Source organism: Meleagris gallopavo, chromosome 1 (genome assembly GCF_000146605.3).
Source record: "Meleagris gallopavo isolate NT-WF06-2002-E0010 breed Aviagen turkey brand Nicholas breeding stock chromosome 1, Turkey_5.1, whole genome shotgun sequence".
Taxonomy (NCBI): Eukaryota; Metazoa; Chordata; class Aves; order Galliformes; family Phasianidae; genus Meleagris; species Meleagris gallopavo.
In genome coordinates, this window is record NC_015011.2 from 9,576,248 (window position 1) to 9,583,146 (window position 6,899).

Consider the following 6,899-nt stretch of genomic DNA (forward strand, 5'->3'; position numbering starts at 1 on the left):
ATCTCCTTTTAGGGTCCATTGAGTGTATTGCCCAGATCTTTATTACCTGTGTAGCTTAAGCATATGTTGTGTTTGCAGATACTTAAATATAAAAAAGGCAAGCTCTCCGAGTTTCTGAAAGAAAAAAAAAGTTAAAATTCCTTTCCTACTGCTTGGGGACTGGCTGGACATTGATTGATGGGTGGTGAGCAATTGCTTATGCATCACATGTTTTGTGTCTGTGTATATCTATAAATCTATATGCATTTCTGTGTGTGTATATATAACTATTTTTTTCCATCTTACTTTTCTGTCTTAGCAAATATTTTTTACCTCAACCAATGAGTTCTACTTTGTTGGTTGTTTTTCTTTTTTTGATTCTCTCCCCCATCCCATTGGCAGAGTGGAGTGAGTAAACAGCTGTGTGCTGCTTAGTTAAACCTCGAGATATACATAGAGAAGCATTCACTTTTTTCTTCATTCAGCTTCCTAAGACAGCCCCTGGTGCTATTGAAATAGATGGCAATTTTTCTGTGGCTAAACAGAAGTTAATTGCACATGCAGAATGGATAAGATGAAGTATTTTCTCTTCTGTGTAACTTAAAGGATGTGAGTAATTTCATTGACTTCAGTTGAGCAAGTAATGAATTTAGTTAATTAAGCATGTACTTGAAAGTGATCTATTGATCAGGATCTTGATGCATTTTATACGATGATAATCAAATGTTAGATGTAGTCTAGAAAATAGTTTGTTTTCCTTCCTTCCTACTTTGAAGTAGTTTTTCTGTTTCTGTAGGAATTTTTAAGTAAATTTTTTTATTTTAAAAGTGTGAAAATCAGGTTTTTATACAAGAAAAGAGAAAATTGTCTCTCTCACATATGCTGTGTATGCTTTCTAATTTTGTTCATATTTTACATTCTATAAACATTGGACTTTCATAATACTGTTCTGTCTTTTATAAGTTAGATTAAAAATTAGTGTCTCTAGTGACTGTGTAGTCCTTTACTTACTGAATTATGTGTCCTTCTCTAAAATTTTGTAATGAGACATATTTTGAAAATAACTATAAAAACTTAATTTATAATGTTGTATAGGTCAGTGGAGTATGCTGTGTGAAGCTGATATAGCCGATCTTATTTGAATACACTGATTTATGTAGAAGACCTCAGAGGTTGAGTCATCTAACTTTATTCTGCTTTTTTTTTTTTTTTTTTTTTCCCCCTTAAAGCTTAAAAAACTAAGGTATGTTTGGAAGAGAGCATAAAATATCTTTTGTAAACAAAATAGCAGCTAAGACTGAAATATTTCTATTTTTATAAATAAGAAAAGTCGAGATTTCAGAGTGTGACTGAGTGATAATAAAAACTCCTGGCTCACCCAGTTTTTCTATAAGGAATATATAACTATAACTATAACTATAACTATACATATATATATATATATATATATATATAAGGATTTATAGTTCTTTAAATAACCCCTTTTCGTGGTTATGGTTAACTCATCTGGTAGTGGTCTACAGTGAGTTGTCTAGCTTGTCAGACAAGATGAAAGCAGTTGTTGGTGCGGTAATGGTTGAACTTGCCCACCAATATTCAGTTAGATTTTGTTGCTGTGAAACACATGTCAGCAGAGAGGCAGTCTGACAAAATGGTGCCTGGCATGGAAGTACGTATGAAGCAAAGGTGTGGAATTCCAACCATGTGGAAGAAATCTGCAGGATTAGAGTTTTATGTGCGCAGCATGCAGGTTCTTGTTCATAGCTGGCAAAAATGCACAACTAATTTTGGTGACTGTTGAAAAGCAGTGCTTTGTAGCTGAGAATTTGCTCTATCAAATAGTGTAATTGCACTCTATTGTAGTTTCCATGGAAATGAATAGGAGGCATTACTTTTGGAACAACCTAAATAGACAAGCTGATGAATATGGGTTATGTAAATGGCTAGTGAGGTGCATTTAAATATTGACTGAACAGTTGGGCCCAAAGGTTTGTGATAAGTTGCACAATGTCCACTCACAGACAAGGCACTAATGACTCTAGTGAGCAGGACTCAGTACTGGGACTAGCACTGTTCAATATCTTCATTATTGACCTGTGCACTTGGCTGGAGTGCACCCTCAGTTAAGTTCATAGGTGACACAAAATGAGGAGGCATGGCTGATACGCCACTGCTTGGGCCACCATGGAAAGGGAAGTTGGCAAGCCTGAGAACGGTGCATAAAGGAATCTCATGAAGTTCAGCAAGCAAAAATTCAAAGCCCTGCATCTGGAGAGCAATAGCTCAGACACCTGTAAGCACTGGGGGCTGGTGAGCTGGAAAGCTACTTTGCTGAGTGCTGGTGAATACCAAGATGAGCATGAGTTAGCAAGGCTGCAGCAAAAAAACCCGAAACCTACAGTATCCTGGGCTACATTAAGAGGAGTGTTGTACCCTGTTCCAGTTCAGTTACACATGGCTTACTTCGATGAAATTCTTCCAGTGTCTATTTAATGTACTATAGTTTTTCTAACCACCGGCTCAGCAGAGTGAAACTGGTATGTGACATTCAGAGGCTTCTTCATTTTTTGCTATGCAAAATGGCCATTCTGTAAGCCAAATAATGGCTTTAATAATAGGTAACTGCAAGTTTGTCTTCAGGGGCTTTGTTTGTATTAAACTCGCTCACTGTTGATGAAAAGTACCTTTGATGAAGCATGAAAAAGCAGAGACCCAATCTGGTAAGTGCTGTCAGCTGTGTGGTTTTTGCAGCCACATGTCCTTACAGCAGAGTTAGTAAGCTTCCTTTTACTGCTTGCTTTGAAAAGGAATGTACTGCTAGACCTTAAATGCATTTGAAAAAAAAAAAACAAAATAGCGTAAGCTTTGCTTTATGCAAAAGAAGAGAAAAATAGAAGAAAAGAATGCCAATTTAATTACAGGGGTTTTGGTTAGAGTTGATTCAGTTTAAGTTATGATTTTCTGTTTTTCCCTTTCTGCTATTAGGTACTATTTAAAGAAAAGAAAAAAAAAAAAAGCCAAACTCTCAATTCTTTAAGCTCAGAGGTTCTGAGCTTTCTCTGGTACTCTTACGCTCTTTAAACGTGAGAGTTAATGGACACAATTCTGTTACATTCTTCTGGCCTTATTTGAAGGGAGCATATAAACAGGAAGAGGAATGGCTGTTATGAGGGTGGATGGTGATAGGACAAGGGGTAGCCGTTTCAAACAGATGGGAGGTTTAGGTTAAATATTAGGAGGAAGTTTTTCACACAGAGGGTGGTGATGCACTGGAAGAGGTTGCTCAAGAAGGCTGTGGATGCCCCATCCCTGGAGGCATTCAAGGCCAGGCTGGATGTGGCTCTGGGCTGCCTGCTCTGGTGGCTGGCGACCCTGCACATAGCAGGGGGGTTGAAACCAGATGATCTTTGTGGTCCTTTTCATTCTGTGATTCTGTGATTCTATTTGTACTTACTTACATTTCTGTATTAGATGCAGAAACTTTTTTCCATAGGTTCTGTGTAAGTAATTCAGAACTCCTAGGGGGAGAAGCCAGAGTGCAAAAGGAACTTTGCACAGATCCTGCAACACAGAATGGAACTTCCTGTTTTTCCACCAGAACCATTTCCTTGCTCAGCTTTATTTCCATGCCTTGACACTTGTTGTTCAGCACTTAAAAACAGTAACCTAATTAGTTTTCTCAAGTTCCTGATGTTAGTACCTAGTATTTGGTACCTAGCTGCAGTACCTAGGTACTGACATTTCTAGAAGTGAACACTAGCAACCAGTGATCAACATTTCATTTTTCCCCCCTTTTGTTTCCGATGGGTTGTTGTTAAAACCTGAACAACAGTATAATAATATAAACACATTACACGGTTCTGTAGTTCCTTCTTTTAAGTTTATTAAAGCATCCATAGCTACGTATAGTTGGTGTAGGCTGCCTTAATATAGGTATGTCTGATGTTTCTAAAGTGCATAAAACTTAGGAATTTTAAATCGAATTAGGAATGTTTATGAAGAGCTGAAGTTAGGCATTTTGTTTCATTTGAAAATAAACAACAGAATTTGAAATAATACAGGATATGATTTATATTGTTGTGCATGATAAATTTCTGAATAGCAGAACTCTGTGCAGGTAAGGAACAAAATAGATTACTGTAAAATAGGGTTGTGAAATTCAGAAATAAATCTATGGTTGAATGCCATTTTACAAAACAGGCAGCCTCACTACCATATGTAAAATAATTAGTACATATTAATGTACTAATCAGCTGCAGATGACAGAACATTAGACTACACTGAAGATAGTAGGTTGAAAATGTATGTTAACCTGCTCTGCCTCGAAGCAGAGTATTTTAGTTACAAAGCTGTTCAGCAGCCAGCACAGACAATCCGTTAAGCTTTTAAAATACTTTTTAACTCCTTTTCGCTATGTAAGACATATTACCTACACTCAAATGCAACTTTTTGTAAGAAATGATAAACCAGTATTTCACAAATACAGTAACATTCAGTAAAAATGGTTTATTTATAGTAGCACAGGTACTTGTGGGATTATGAAATATATAATTACTGTTTATTTCTGGAATGCATAACATTATTAGAACTACATGAAATATTAAGTCCTTATCTTCTTTCTTCTTTGTCTTTGCTACGCTTTTGCTCCTTGTAATGACTGCTTCTTCTTTAATATTCTGGCCTTTCTTGTTTTCCTGATAAATGACAGTCTTGTGCTTTGCTCTGCTGCTTGGATTGCCCTTGACTGTCTATGCTGGGAGCTTTTCTGCCCTTTCTTCCAGTCTCACAGGGTTTGTTGGCCCCCTCATTTTTATTTTTATTTTATAGTTCTCCATCCTATTCATGAGTGATCTGATGCTTTCCTTATAGCTTCATTGTCAGCTTTATGCTGATGATATGCATACCCACTTTTTTTTTTCTTGACCTGACTCCCTTAGTTAAGAGATGTATTTCAGAGTGCTTGTATGACAGTTCTCCCAAGATAGCTGATGGCAATTACTGATACCAAGAATTTTTTTCTTTCTCCTTTTCTTCATCAAAGCACTTAGTTTTCTTATTTTGTAACTTTTCGTAGTAGATCCTGTGCTGGATTTTTTTGTTCATCATATTTTTCTCTTGCATGCTCCAAGCTACTTTCTACTTCCCCACACAATTAAAAACAAAAACACAAACAGTGACAGTTCTTATCTAGTATGAAGAGTATGAATTTCTTTAAATTGGATGGAATGGTTATTCCAGTTTGTTTTGTTCCTCGCTTGTGCCAGATGGGATAAACCCGAGATTCTAAGGGAGCTGGCAGAGGTGACTGCCAGGCTGCTTTCTGCCATTTATCAGTGGTCTCGATCAACTGGAGAGGCCCTGGGTAACTGGAGTCTTACTAATGTGACTCCTATCTATTAGAAGGATTATAAGAAGGATCCAGTGAACTACAGGCCTGTCAGCCTGACCTCGGTACTGGGAAAGGTTACGGAATAGGTCATCTTTAGTGTGATCACACAGCATGGAAAGCCCTTCAGAGGGGTCTAGACAGGCTGCATAGCTGAGCCCTGAGCCCTAAGCCAATGGGATGAAGTTCAAGACTAAGTGCTGGGTCGTCCACCTTGGCTACAACAACTCCTTGCAGTGTTACAGATTTGGGGCAGAGTGGCTAAAAAGCTGTGTGGAGGAAAAGGATCTGAGGATATTAGTTATCAACCAGATCAAGCAGAACATGAGTGTACTCAGGTGGCCAAGAACGCCAGTGGCATCTTGACTTGTATCAATAGTGCAGCCAGCAGGAACAGGGAGGTCATCATCTCTCTGTAGTCAGCTCTGGTGCGGCTGCACTTCGAGCACTGTGTTCAGTTTTGGGCCCCTCAGTACAAGACAGACATGGAGGCTCTGGAGCATGACCAGAGAAGGGCAACAAAGCCGTGAAGGGTCTAGACGTCTGATGGGGAGTGGCTGAGAGAACTGGGATGGTGCAGTCTGGAAAAGAGGAGGCTCAGTGGAGACCTTATTGCTCTCTACAACTACCTGAAAAGAGGTTGTCGTGAGGTGGGGACTTGGCCCCTTTTTCCAGGTAACAGCAACAAGATGAGAGGTAATGGCCTCAGGTTGTGCCAAGGGAGGTTCAGGTTGGATATTAGGAAGGATTTTTTTTTCAGCAAGAGTGGTGAGGCACTGGAAAAGGCTGTGTCCAATGAGGTGGTGGAATTACTGTCCCTGGAAGTGTTTCAGGAAAGGGTAGATGTAGCACTGAGGAACAGGACTTAGTGGGCGATATTGGTGGTAGGTGGAGGGTTGGACTAGATGATCTTACTGGACTTTTCCAACCTTAATTATTCTATATTATTCTATTATTATGTGTTTCAAGAATTAATGATTAAAAAAAGAATAAAAACAAAACAAAAAAGCCCACCCCACTATTTCAAAGTGAGTGTAAATCTGTGCTGAATTGTGTATGTTTTTTGCCTAATTGGGATTACTATTTTTATATGTGAAAGTGAAATAATGCTAAATATGCTACAGTGTGGCACTGAATATGAAGAAATTCTAAAATAATGATGATGTACCATCAGTTATGAATAATAGTTTTCAAATTAAATCTAACTTTATCTGTCATCTGAACTTTCTTGAGAATGCATTATTCTACTAAATATTTACCACCTTTACTAGTTAGGATACACACAAGTTAGGAAAACAACACAAAAAAATTATACATAAGAATTTTCAGTTTCACAATGGTTCAAAAAGTAAGTTGTCCTTTTGTTGATTCAGAGCTATGAACAGAATATAGAATGTAAACCTGAAAGTACAGGTTGTGTAATATTTCATCATCTTAGAGACTATTCTGATTAAGTGCACAAATCAGTAATTACTAGTAGTATCAGCTCATTTTAAAGGAATTAATTTGTTTCTAATATCTCTAAGCTTTTTTT